We start from the raw sequence: 15012 nt of genomic DNA on the forward strand, positions 1-15012 counted from the left end.
GTCTTGCACCGAAAGAACGCGTGGACGGAAAACATAGCTAATACAAAATGCATAAAAAAAAAGGAGCCTAAGTCTTCCATTTTACATCCAATGGTTGCAAAACTTTCAGAAAGAGAAGTACAGGCATATTCGGAAAAAAGATTCCGAGGTGAACATGAGTAAATCGGGCTCTAGCGACAGTATTTCTGATGATGATTAGGCGAGAAAATTCAGCTCATGACTCGGCTATTTTATGTTAGCGAGTGCATTCATATCAACGTTAGCCGAGGCAGAAAACTCACGAAAACAATCTGCGTTAGCCAAAAAAAATTCGCAAGCCGAGGCGTTCGTTAGTCGAGGTATCGCAGTATTCTATTAATCAAAAATGTAATTTAAAAAAAAAACAAAAAAAACTTACCTTTTTATGTAGGAACACACGCATAAAAAAAAAAAAAAGCAAAACTTTAAACACTAATTAATCCTTTGGCACCCGGAAAACCGCGAAGCTTTCTAATCCGTCAGAAAGAACGAAAGGAAAAAGGGCTCGATTAAGCCTAAGCCGCTTCTGACGACGGGCCCCGTTTGGTTTCGTTATCGCTCAACGATCTAGGTTGGGTCGGAAACGGCAGCTGGACTGGCCTTGTGACCCTCTTAAGATGAAAGAGAAGACAGTAGAGAAAAGCCAATGGAAAATTTGGCTTTCTTTTTTTTTTCTCTTCGTCGTTAATAGTTGATTGGTCTTCTAGCCCCTCGAGATGTTCGCTCTCTACATATATATACTAGATTACACCCGACGAAAAATTGAAATACATCGGGGTCAAGGCGATAACACATTTATCTTTTAATCTCCGCCGATTTATCTAATACCGTATAATGTTTACGTCATTTCTTATGCGGCCACACACGAATATCCTATGGTTTATGGAACGGGTTCCTTTCGAGAAATTGTGATCTTTGTACGCCGCGAAACCAATTGCATCGATGTTTGTTTTGAAATCGTTGGAAGACGTATGTGATGTGTGATCATGTTTAATCTCATTTGCATCTTGTCTAATGTTATCACGTCAATATCCAAAACGAGCCAATCCCTTCACTGTAAAAAAAAAAATATTTCAGTATTAGGAGTAAACGTCCAGATTTGAAGACGGAAATTGAATCTATTGATAATCACGTGATTGGTGACACGTATTAGCTGCAAAATGGAATTTTGGCGCAGCTGAACCAGCCCTATCCCAAGAGAGAGAGAGCAGACGCCTCTTATACGATATAAATTAAACGGGAACAGAGGCGTGCTGATCCAGAGCGGGCATTGGGGGCGCTCATCCCTCCCAAGGGCTAGATAATATCAGGAAAATTAGTCTGTACCGTAAAATACATGGGACGATCCTATGAACCTACGCAATAAATCATCCCGTCCTACACATCGCCTTGGATCCGTGCTAGCACGAAAATTCAGGCTTCTGCCCCTTTTACTTCAAAAATGGTAGCAGCACCACTAGCACATGAAATACGCAAAATCTGTCAACATCAATATGTTAGGGGGCCACACGCATTCAACACGTTCCGGCATGCACTGAATCGCTAGAAATCCCTCAAAGGTTTACCAGGTGGATTTACATTTAGGTGTGGTATAGTACGGTTAACCTCTCGATAATGAATTGAATTAATAAAAAAAACACCTTATAGGACCGGAATTTTTGTTGGAGTATCCGTGAATATATGGAAAAATACAGGGTGTTTCAAAAAGAATCATCCGATTAAAACAAAATCATAACTATTCAGCTTTTAATTCGTTTTGATCGAGTAATGTATTGATAGAAAGAGGGAAATCTCGAGTTTCACGCAGTTGCCGACAGGTAGCGCTAACGCTCTTCCTCCGGCCGCCGCTTAAGTGTTTGTCAAGATTGGCTTTCCCCACAGTTAGAAACCGATTCGGATTACTTCATTTTCCAGCAGAACGGGGCACCACCACACTGGAGCTTGGGCGTTCGAGAATTTCTGAACAGTCGCATTCGTAAATGATGGATCGACCGTACGGGACCTGACGATTCAGTTAAACATCACTGTCCTCCAAGATCGCCGGACCTCACATCGTGCGATTTCTTCTTGTGGGGGGTTTATAAAAGAATAAGTTTATGTGCCTCCCCTTCCAGCTACATTGAACTGAAGATATGCATAACAGCAGCCGTGGATGCAAACATGCTCGCAAAAGTTTGAGTCGAATTTGAGTAGCGTATAGACCGTGCATGTCGTGCATCTCAAGGTGGACATATTGAGCACCTTTTACTTGGTTTGTAAAGAAACTTTATGATTAGCCATGTAACATTAAATTAATCTTAAGTGTCTATGTTCACTATTTTTCGTAATAAACGCATTTCAAATCGGGTGATTCTTTTTCAAACACCTTGTACATTGAGGTACTTTCCTACAGATTTTAAAAGTGTCCGTTAACGAGAGGTGTCCACCAAGTGGGGAGGGAGGGGGGAGGAATGCTGATATACCATTGTAGCGCCTATTCCATGTTGACAGCAGTGAAAGTTCAACGTTAAACACGTTTAAGAATTACGAAAAATATCTAAAATATACTTGTGATCAGTTGAATTAGCTATAACTGACTAGTAGAGGGCAATTCATCCCCCCCCCCTGGCTTTTTTTGCCTTGATGACGGCGTTGATGCGACGTCGTCAGCAGTAAACTATCAACCAGAACGGTAAAGACTTCGTTAACCATAGAAAATATTGGAAAAAAAAAGTATGTATTTACTCACATCCAAAAATATCCGAAAACTCAGTTGTGTGTATGTTTGTGCGATACAACAATTACTTAGAAATAACATTCATATCTATTTATAAGGAGTAAAAATGACCTTGCAGACTGTGTTGACGCGCTTTTACCGAGTTCTCGCATATTCAGAGAAGATCTTCTCGAGACGTTGCATTGTTTTCGAATTTGCGTCCATGGGCTAATACTAGAAAGATGGCCAGGCTCCACGTAATGTCACGCAATATAAATATTACGTGTGAATGGTTATATTGTGTTCGTTTCGCTGACAGAATCTACGTAGGGGAGGGGAGGGGGGGGGGAACAATAGCATGCGACATGTCACATAACGTTGCGTAATGCCTATTCCCATTTTGTTCGCCGTTTGTACTTCCTCAACACGCTTTTCATTACCCGAGAGTTTTGTTTTTCACCGAGCATTTTTTTTCGATTCAACGGCTGGACGAGGAAGTGAATTAAATACGACTGTTACACGAATAATCTTCAATTCAAAATAACAACACAGATAATACCTATTTAAGAAAGGCATTAATTTGTCAACAGAATAATTTTAGATATAATTGATTAGAAATTCATTTCAGCTTGATAATACAGATGGGGAAAAATGTGACAGCGTCATCTATTGTTGTTGTTTTTTATTGTCAGAGTTGGCGAAATAAATGACACATCTTGTGAAATTTGTTTAGGCTGAATTAGTGGCATTTCATTCAAGCTATAGAGAGTTCGTGCCAGGCTATGGGAAAAAAGAAAAGGAAAAGGTAAGCTTATATATACTGCGCCATCTGTTATAATGATTTAAAGCTTACACATAATGATTCTGGGAGTTTGATTCTCTACTGTATGACGAACTTCAAATAAAATAACTAACATAAGTTTTTATAATTTTTCATTAAAAATATAAAATGAGTTGTTTCGTTAAACTGGGATGTGAATTGTATAAAAACATATTTTTTTACAAATTCATTTATTTTTCCCTCCTTTGTGGTAGGTATTATTAATCTTGTACATATTTGTGACATCCACTCGTTGTGGTACTGATTACATAATTCAGTGCTCTTTCAACTTTGTTGGCCAGTGAACGCCGCTAGAGCGTTTATATAAAACTGTAAATGCCTAAACAAAAATATGCGAGCCCTAAAATTTCATGATGAATAAACGGCAAGTCTTCATTAATTTGAAGGGCCACAGTATGCTCCGCGACTGGTGCCCCACTTCCCCAGTTGGTCAACTTAATGGGATATTGAAAAGATTAATGAATGATAATGATTCGGCAGCAGCCATGCGGCCATTCTACTTTGAGAGATGGCTGCCGAATTCAATTTAGCATTCTGCTCGGTTTTCTCAATGGACTCCTCCCCCTCTCGATACCCATTTCTTGACTCTATTCACAACTCACCTCCAATATTTTTTCTGAAGAGGGTATTCTAACATTAATGGAAAAATATTAAAAATCTTATTCTGTGAGCCCCGGCGACATCCCAAATTCCATTCGTAAATTCTGTGCTGATGAAGTCTACAACTATCATTTAATTTTGTTCAATGTTTCCCAAAATGCTGCTGCCCTCCGTAACGATTGGAAAACACATAAAATTATTCCAATCTACAAATCAAATCCACTTTCCAATCCCCTTTACTTTAGGCCAATAGCAATCACCTCTTTCTGTTGTATGAAGTTTCGAACACATTGTAGCAAAAGAAATCCGTACTCACTTAGACTCCGTCAACTTTCTTTTGCCCAATCAACGCGGATATAGAAAAGCCAACTACCTCTACTACAAACACTAAAACTCTACAACAAAATTCTACTATTACCTCTCGGGAGCCATCGATAAAAAACTTCGAACTGACGCAATTTTCCTTGATTTATCTAAAGCCTTTGATAAAGTTCCTCCATGATTCCCCCCCCCCCCATAGCGCACAATACCTCAAAAGTAAACTACGTAAAATCACATACAGTTTGTATTTTCGATTTGGATCACCGATCAGATATTCCCATACCGTTAAAATGAAATTCCAAACAAAAACTACGAGAAGCCACCGATTATTTAAAATTAATAAATATATACGCAGAGAATTACAAACACTTGAAAAATATATTATTCGATTGTTTAAATTAAGTTGTGATTTTTTTAGAAATTATAAACATTTGTAAAAAAAACCGTTTGTAAACAAACAGAAAACCGTCAGTATATATAATGAAAATTACCTCCTTCACCTTTGCTTTTAAAATTCATCTAAAAGGATGCATCGCTTAGATATTGCTTAGATCATTGCCACTTAGATATTGCTTAGATCATTGCATCAATTAGATATTGCTTACATCATTGCATCGCTTAAATCATTGCATGATGATGAAGTTTCACCGTCGCGACGATGAAACGTCATCATCGTGCGTTGACCGGATGATGTGCATTTGCTTGTACTGCATTGCATTGCATTGCATAGCTTGCTGCGGGTGGGTTTCCCTCCCCCAAAAAAAATGCTTTACTTTAGGGTTCATGTTCTTCAAGCCAATGTATTGGAAAATTTTCCGGGATCTGCCCCGATTTTTGTTGAAGTATTTTCCAATGGTTTATCGATTCTTTCTTGTAATCAAGACGGATCCCTTTCGGAGGAAACACGATACATTTCCGATTTCCCGAAAAGTGACTGATGAGATGTTTCTATATTCTCTCACACACACACAGACCAAATTTAATGTTTCTAAGTTCAAGGGAATGTGAGAATCGTTTGTGTGTGAACTTTCCATCGATGTATTTGATCAAGAGATCTGTTGACTTTCAAAAAATCAAGAGTCCAACCCACCACTATCACTATGCGAGTCATACATCAGGCAAATTTTAAAAATTACAAGGGAAAAAAGGGCGCATCTGAAAGTAAATTTCACGGTGGGAGAAAGATGGACTTCGTAAGTCACTTTTTTATGCTTAAAACTACTCAAAAAAGAAGCTTTACATTAAGCACCATTTTCAGAAACAATTCATTCTTCAGAAAAATGCTGAAAAAACAAAGAATAGAAAAGAAAAACCTAAAAATACAAATGACAGAAAAAAATTTTGTGTTTTCACTCAACACACAACCGAGTAATGAGCTAAAAATGTCAAGTTTTTCACCACATTTGAATAAAGATCCCATTTGAGTGATATATCCGCGTCAGGAAAATTCACCGCCAGCAATTCACAGACAACAATTCACCGATGGGAAAATTCACCGCCATGCAATTCACCACTAGGAAAATTCACCGACAACAGTTCGATGCGAGTCAGTTAGCATGGGAGTGAGCGATTGAGTTACTGAGTCAGTAAGAGAGGAGTGAGTGAGTGACCTAATGAGTATGTGAGTGAGTGACCTACTGAGTATGTGAGTGAGTAAGGGACATAGTAATTGAGTGAGTGAGTGACCTAATGAGTATGTGAGTGAGTGACCTAATGAGTGAGTGAGTAAGGGACATAGTAATTGAGTGAGTGAGTGACCTAATGAGTGAGTGAGTAAGGGACATAGTAATTGAGTGAGTGAGTGACCTAGTAAGTGAATGAGTGAGTGACCTTGTGAGTATGTGACCTAGTAATTGAATGAGTGAGTGAGTGACCTTGTGAGTATGTGAGTGAGTGACCTAGTGAGTAAGTGAGTGAGGGAGTGAGTGACCTTGTGAGTATGTGAGTGAGTGACCTAGTGAGTAAGTGAGTGAGGGAGTGAGTGAATTAGTTAGTTTTAACCTAGTAGTATCACAAATGATTGATTCACTCCCTCACTTACTCGCTCATGGACCCAGTAGCTCGCTCGCTCACTCAATCACTCACTCACTGACTCAGTAACTCAATCGCTCACTCCCTCGCTTTCTGACTCGCATCGAACTGTTGTCGGTGAATTCTCCTAGCTGTGAATTTTCCGGCGGTGAATTTTCCTAGCGGTGAATTGCATGGCGGTGGGTGAATTGTTGTCGGTGAGTTTTACGTAAACAGAGTTATCACCCTATTTTGGCCTTCCAATGCTTCCCAATGTAAACAAATATCACCAAATAAACAACACCTTAAGATGCATCAAACATTACTCTAAACGCTGATATGGTGTTTTCCTTTCCCCCGATGCGATTTTTTCCCCCCAGCTAATTTCGCGATTTTGGACCACTGTGCGTCGTTGGCCTTCGCACGTTACGGCATTCGTTTCCTCATTTCGAGCGTGTTTGGAAGAAAATGCGGTGAATTAATTCACTGACGTCGCCTTGACCGTCTTTCGTCCCTTCAGGGGGGGATAAAATTTCTCTTTGAGATTCTCTCAGCTTTAAAACTAGTTCTGATGTACTGCACGTTCACAAATGAAATATTGATAGAAAGCACTACTAACAGAAATACGTAAGAATTTATACGTCACTGCCAAACAGCCCGACATTGGCCGGTCCGCGACGGGGCCCGGCCACTTCCCGAATTGGCCAATTTCATTGAATGTGGATCGGGCCAATGTCCGCCGTTTCGCAATGTGATCCCTGTCCAAAGTCCGATAACAAAGACATTTCGGGATTATCGCCAAGTTGGCGTATTTTTTCCGTGATAACTATGTACACTTTATAAATGGCAAACTGCCATTAAATAAATGGATTAAAAGAAATGGATTTAGCTCCTACCGGGCCGTTTTACATCACCACATCGAGCTTTGGACGGGGATCTTTGGCCAGTTCGCGAAAGAGCCGGACAAACTCTGAATCATTTCTGCAATTCGGATTTTTGCCGAAAACTCTTGGTGAATTCGCGAAGGGGCCGGCCCCGTGGCGAATTGACCGCACTTCGGGCTTGGCAGTGGCATATGTGTGTGTGTGTACAGGGTGTTCTGTTAATGTACCGACAAACTCGGAGGGTCGTTAGTAGGAATCAAGAGGAATAAAAACCTGCAATGGAACATGGTGTCGCAAACCACGTTGAGAGGGCGAAAATCCAGAGGATACGAAAGGTGGATGTCAGTTGATCGCTGAATGCGTTCGTCGGTTCGCTCATTACATCTGGCGTAATCAGCGTCGCGGAACGCGTGCTCTGGGGACGACGTAAATTATGCGGACGACATCAAAAGCATACCTGGTGTCTTCGTCTGGGAATCGTTTTTACGTCATTGTAGACTGTGCAATGTCGTCAACGTGGCTGCCACGAACAAATACTATACTATACTATACATAATAATATCACTGCCAGAGCCCGAAGTTGGACATTTCGCGACTTGGCGAGCCCAGTTCACCCAGCCGATATCCGAAATTCGGGCTTTTCCCTAGCTTTGGCCAGCCCCTATATATCGATCCCTATGATTCTAGGCCATCGCCACATTGGAGTATTTCTGTGTATGATAATTATGGCCATTTATAATTAGCCAAATTTGACCATAATGATTATGGTTACCTATGGCAACCCCAACGATCAAAGGAATCTGAATATCGATATCTTAGTGATCCTTATATAGGGATGTATAGCGATAGAAGTCCGGCGATAGCCCGAATTTCGGAAATTGGCCTGGCCAACTGGGCTGGACCCTTCGCGAATCGGCCAAATTCGGACTTTGGCAGTGACATAATATATATTTTCGTTTTGAAGGTTGTTTTGGGAACAAAGTTTTTTTGCATCCGTGTACAGACCACAATTCATACTGGTGGAGTGACAAACTGATGATGTGTCTGCAACGTTTAAACAGATATGTTTCTAGATTTTAATTATATGCATTGTGTATATTCTTGTGGAGTGACCAACTGACCAGTTAAACAGACTTTTGAGTTGGGTCATTTTACGAAGGGTTGAAAATGTGTTTCTTTTCTACTAATCCCAGTCCCGATCTCTACGTGTCGCTGTTTTAAGGCGAATGACTTGTGCCATGAAGTGACCACTTCATGGTTACGTGTCGCCCCGGTCAATTCACCGTATAAGAGACAAAATGAGTGTGGTTACTAACTTGATTTCTCATACGGTCATTAACACGATCACTCATACGTTTATCAACTTGATCGCTCATATGGCCACTCCCTAGGTCACTCACACGGCGAATTCCTTGGTCACTTATACCGTGAATCTCTTGGTCACTAATATGTTCACGAACTTTATCACGAAAACGGTCACTCAGTTCGTCACCCCTACAGTCACTCACTTGTTGATCATTCATATGGTCATACAGGCTTTCATGCGATCACTCATTCACTCATACAGTCACTCGCTTGATCATTCAATTGGTCATTCATTTGATCACTCACATGGTCATTCAATCAACCATACAGTCACTCATGCTTTCCATATGACCACTCACTTGGCTACCCATACAGTCACATACATACTCAATTTATCACTCATGTGGTCTCATTCACTCACCTACTTACTTGCCTACTCATACAGTTACTCACACACTCAATTTATCACTCATGTGGTCATTCTAAACTCACCCAAACAGACAATTACACACTTACTTGATCACTCATGTGGTCATTCACTCACCCAAACAGACAATTACACACTTACCTGGTCATTCATATGGTCACTCACTTACTCATACAGTTAATTATACACTCAGTTGGTCCCTTATGCCCTTATGTGGTCATTCACTCACCCATACACAATCACTTGGTCACTCATGCAGTCACTCACTCACCCACTTATATGATGATGACTCACTCATACGGTGCCTCATCCATTTATATGATCAATCATTCGGTCACTAATACAGTCACTCACTCACCCACTTATATGATGGTGACTCACTCATACGGTGCCTCATCCATTTATATGATCAATCATTCGGCCACTCACCTACTTATACGGTGACTCACTCATACGGTCATTCATGCACTTATATGGTGACTCATATTTTCACTCACCCACTTATATGGTGACTCATACTTTCACCACCCACTTATATGGTGACTCATATTTTCACCACCCACTTATATGGTGACTCACTCATACGGTCGTTCACACAATCAGCCACTTACTTGGTCACTCACACAGCCAGCCACTTACTTGGTCACTCACACAACCATCCACCTACTTCGTCAGCCACTTAATTGGTCGCTCATGCGGTCAGGGTAGGTGGGATGTCTGGGGACGAATTGTATCGTGGACGAACAGGCGGAGGCGAAATTTCCTTACCCTATTGAAAACATACCTAAATGATTGACAGTGTGAGTGGCCATGCAAGTGACAGACTGTGTGAGTGACGAAGTAAGAGACTGGCTGTGTAAGTGACCAAGTAAGTGGCCGATTGCGTGAATGAGCAAGTAAATGGCATCCGACAATCGACGAAGGTTGCATAAAGTACATACCGAAGAGAAAAGAGAAAACTCTGCCCAAATTCTCAATGTAAAAAAAAGAACTAATCAAATGTTGATTAATTAGATCGCGCCATTTCCCAGGCGATAATCAATTCTAAGAAAACAAATAAGCAAACGGAATGACGATGATGATGCCAAGATGGCGGTCTCCCCATCAAATAACTGACGTAGTTATCGGAAGATTTTTACGACAATTTTTATGGATTTGTTTTTTCTTCGGTGGTTTTTCACATTCATGTCGAATATTAATCGATACTAATGGATGGCCAGACAGATCACGTGCAGTGAACACTCAAGGACCAATCCGGTTGCTCACGTGTGACATGTGCCGAGAGAGAAATGTCCACTTGTCAAGGGGTTCCCCAATTTCGTATTTTTCATTGAATTTAAATATTCGTGATCTGTATTGAGTTATATTTGGATTCAGATTTTAATCGAAGGTTATTTTCCTGATTTGGTACAACTAGTACTTTTTTGATTAGCTAACTATTGTAGATTGTTTGTGAAGCCTTAATATAGTCCTACCCCACAGAGTCACCACTCACTTGGTCATTCACACAGTCAATCATTTACTTGCTCATTCACGCAATCGGCCACTTACTTGATCACTCATACAGTCAATCACTTACTTGGTCACTCACACAGTCAGTCACTTAGTTGGTCACTCACAAAATAAGCCGCTTACTTGGGCACTCATACAGCCAGTCTCTTACTTCGTCACTCACACAGTCAATCATTTACTTGCTCATTCACGCAATCAGCCACTGACTTGATCACTCATAAAGTCAATCAGCCACTTACTTGATCACTCATACAGTCAATCACTTACTTGGTCACTCACACAGTCAGTCACTTAGTTGGTCACTCACAAAATAAGCCGCTTACTTGGGCACTCATACAGCCAGTCTCTTACTTCGTCACTCACACAGTCAATCATTTACTTGCTCATTCACGCAATCAGCCACTGACTTGATCACTCATAAAGTCAATCAGCCACTTACTTGATCACTCATACAGTCAATCACTTACTTGGTCACTCACACAGTCAGTCACTTAGTTGGTCACTCACAAAATAAGCCGCTTACTTGGGCACTCATACAGCCAGTCTCTTACTTCGTCACTCACACAGTCAATCATTTACTTGCTCATTCACGCAATCAGCCACTGACTTGATCACTCATAAAGTCAATCAGCCACTTACTTGATCACTCATACAGTCAATCACTTACTTGGTCACTCACACAGTCAGTCACTTAGTTGGTCACTCACAAAATATGCCGCTTACTTGGGCACTCATACAGCCAGTCTCTTACTTCGTCACTCACACAGTCAATCATTTACTTGCTCATTCACGCAATCAGCCACTTACTTGATCACTCATACAGTCAATCACTTACTTGGTCACTCATACAGCCAGTCTCTTACTTCGTCACCCACACAGTCAATCATTTGCTTGCTCATTCACGCAATCGGCCACTTACTTGATCACTCATACAGTCAATCACTTACTTGGTCACTCACACAGTCAGTCACTTAGTTGGTCACTCACAAAATAAGCCGCTTACTTGGGCACTCATACAGCCAGTCTCTTACTTCGTCACTCACACAGTCAATCATTTACTTGCTCATTCACGCAATCAGCCACTGACTTGATCACTCATAAAGTCAATCAGCCACTTACTTGATCACTCATACAGTCAATCACTTACTTGGTCACTCACACAGTCAGTCACTTAGTTGGTCACTCACAAAATATGCCGCTTACTTGGGCACTCATACAGCCAGTCTCTTACTTCGTCACTCACACAGTCAATCATTTACTTGCTCATTCACGCAATCAGCCACTTACTTGATCACTCATACAGTCAATCACTTACTTGGTCACTCATACAGCCAGTCTCTTACTTCGTCACCCACACAGTCAATCATTTGCTTGCTCATTCACGCAATCGGCCACTTACTTGATCACTCATACAGTCAATCACTTACTTGGTCACTCACACAGTCAGTCACTTAGTTGGTCACTCACAAAATAAGCCGCTTACTTGGGCACTCATACAGCCAGTCTCTTACTTCGTCACTCACACAGTCAATCATTTACTTGCTCATTCACGCAATCAGCCACTGACTTGATCACTCATAAAGTCAATCAGCCACTTACTTGATCACTCATACAGTCAATCACTTACTTGGTCACTCACACAGTCAGTCACTTAGTTGGTCACTCACAAAATATGCCGCTTACTTGGGCACTCATACAGCCAGTCTCTTACTTCGTCACTCACACAGTCAATCATTTACTTGCTCATTCACGCAATCAGCCACTGACTTGATCACTCATAAAGTCAATCAGCCACTTACTTGATCACTCATACAGTCAATCACTTACTTGGTCACTCACACAGTCAGTCACTTAGTTGGTCACTCACAAAATATGCCGCTTACTTGGGCACTCATACAGCCAGTCTCTTACTTCGTCACTCACACAGTCAATCATTTACTTGCTCATTCACGCAATCAGCCACTTACTTGATCACTCATACAGTCAATCACTTACTTGGTCACTCATACAGCCAGTCTCTTACTTCGTCACCCACACAGTCAATCATTTGCTTGCTCATTCACGCAATCGGCCACTTACTTGATCACTCATACAGTCAATCACTTACTTAGTCACTCACACAGTTAGTCACTTAGTTGGTCACTCACACAGTTAGTCACTTAGTTGGTCACTCACAAAATAAGCCGCTTACTTGGGCACTCACACAGCCAGTCTCTTACTTCGTCACTCACACAGTGAATCATTTACTTGGTCATTCACGCAATCAGCCACTTACTTGATCACTCATACAGTCAATCACTTACTTGGTCACTCACACAGTCAGTCACTTGGTTGGTCGCTCACAAAATAAGCCGCTTACTTGGGCACTCATACAGTCAGTCTCTTACTTCGTCACTCACACAGTCAATCATTTACTTGCTCATTCACGCAATCAGCCACTTACTTGATCACTCATACAGTCAATCACTTACTTGGTCACTCACACAGTCAATCACTTACTTGGTCACTCACACAGTCAGTCACTTAGTTGGTCGCTCACAAAATAAGCCGCTTACTTGGGCACTCATACAGCCAGTCCCTTATTCGTCACTCACACAGTCAGTCATTTATTTGGTTACTCACACAATCAGCCATTTACTTGGTCATTCACACAGTCAATCCTTTACTTGCTCATTCACGCAATCAGCCACTTACTTGATCACTCATACAGTCAATCACTTACTTGGTCAGTCACACAGTCAGTCACTTAGTTGGTCACTCACACAATCAGCCATTTACTCGGTCACTCACACAATCAGCCATTTACTCGGTCACTCACACAATCAGCCATTTACTCGGTCACTCACACAGTATGTCACTTGCATGACCACTCACACAATCAGTCATTTACTTGGTCACTCACACAGTCTGCCACTTGTTTGGCCACTCACACAATCATTTACTTGGTCACTCACACAATCATTTACTTGGTCACTCACACCAAGTAAGTGACTCACTCACACAGTCAGTTATTTGCTTGGCCACTGACACTGATATCTTCACCACAGGCATCTTCAATGCATGGTCCTCTGATAGATAGATAAGTAGAACCGCTCACAGCCCCCGACGTGTCATTCCATTCTATACATAGGAGTTTAACATGGGGTTACGCTTATTGGCCAAGATCACTATTACGTCACTAAAAAAACCAGGTGGGGCTAAAGAGGCAAGAAGTTCAAAAAGCTTCCGTATACAGTAATGTAACGGCAAATGTCATAAATCAGTTTTTTTTGCATAATAACCAATCGTCTCCGTGAGTTTTATAAATTTCTCACTTGTACTGGTGATTATGCATAATACCCAAGCATCGGTAAATGAGTAAATTTGATAAATACGCAAATAATAATCGTTTTTACCGGGGATTACATATAATACTCCAGCGTACCTGGTTAATTTGATAAATAGTTAAAACTTATCACTCTTACCAGCGATTATGCATAGTACCCAAGAATCATTGGTAAATTTGGTTAAATGCTAAAACAAATATTTTTACTGGTGATTATTCATAATATCCAAGTGTACCTGGCTGATAAATACCGGAAATTTATCGCTTATACCGGTGATTATGCATAATCAACTTCAGGGGTCGTGACACCACTTTAAATTTAGGTAGGTCAAATATACAAGACTGATTTTGGAATTTTTTTCATACTTATCGAATTCATCACTTGGGTATTGCGCATAATCACCGCTAAAACCGATAAATTTAAACTATTTATTAAATTTACTACGAATTCTTTGGTATTATGCATATTCACTAGTAAAAGTGATGAATTTACCGAACTTACGGAGACGATTCGCGATTATGCAAAGAACAGATTTATCACATTCACCGTGACATTACTGTATACTAAAACATTTTGAACCCCTTGCCTCTTCAGCCCTTCCTCGTCTTTTAGTGGCGTAATAGTGATCTTGGCCAATAAGCGTAGCCCCATGTGAAAATCCTATGTATAGGATGGAAAACCGCGCCCCGGACTGATGCTTTCGTTACCTCAAAAGAGGCAGGGTTGTGTCGGAAATAAAATAGCAAGGATTTATAGCGATGCCCTGTGCTCGCAAGTATCGAATCACTCGCGTCGTTCTCCCCATGAAGACAGCCATCAACTCTATGCAAAGTACAAGCCATTTGACTAAAAATGGATAGCTGAACCCAATGACCAGGGTGATAAATTGCACGTGCGCCCAGTGGCACATAAGGGCCGCAGACCACAGCCTGCCATTTCAAAAGTGTGGAGATGGCTTGTGGAACAAGTAAGAAGAGAAGCCCTCGGAGTTGTTTGTCGTGGCCCGCCGACCCTTTTTAGAAAATGGTCGAAAATATTCAAAGACGTTTTAATTCGAAAATTAATGAAAGAAA

General features: G+C 41.0%; 1 protein-coding gene across 3 annotated transcripts in view; it reads right to left on the reverse strand.

Moving 5' to 3' along the window:
* Nucleotides 1-15012, reverse strand: part of LOC149081471 (carcinine transporter-like) — an 86066-nt gene that overhangs the window by 37658 nt on the left and 33396 nt on the right. Inside the window, exon 1 of one of the 3 annotated variants that reach the window (XM_089238394.1) lies at nucleotides 398-972. The exons of the other annotated variants lie outside the window; for them this stretch is intronic. The gene's annotated coding sequence lies outside the window, so the exon portion shown is untranslated. Of the gene's footprint in view, nucleotides 1-397; nucleotides 973-15012 lie in introns of those variants that run through there. 3 annotated transcript variants of the gene reach the window in all.

Source organism: Pholcus phalangioides, unplaced genomic scaffold, assembly GCF_987345545.1.
Source record: "Pholcus phalangioides strain wild (caught in Gottingen) unplaced genomic scaffold, Ppha-v1.0 ptg000010l_1, whole genome shotgun sequence".
NCBI lineage: Eukaryota > Metazoa > Arthropoda > Arachnida > Araneae > Pholcidae > Pholcus > Pholcus phalangioides.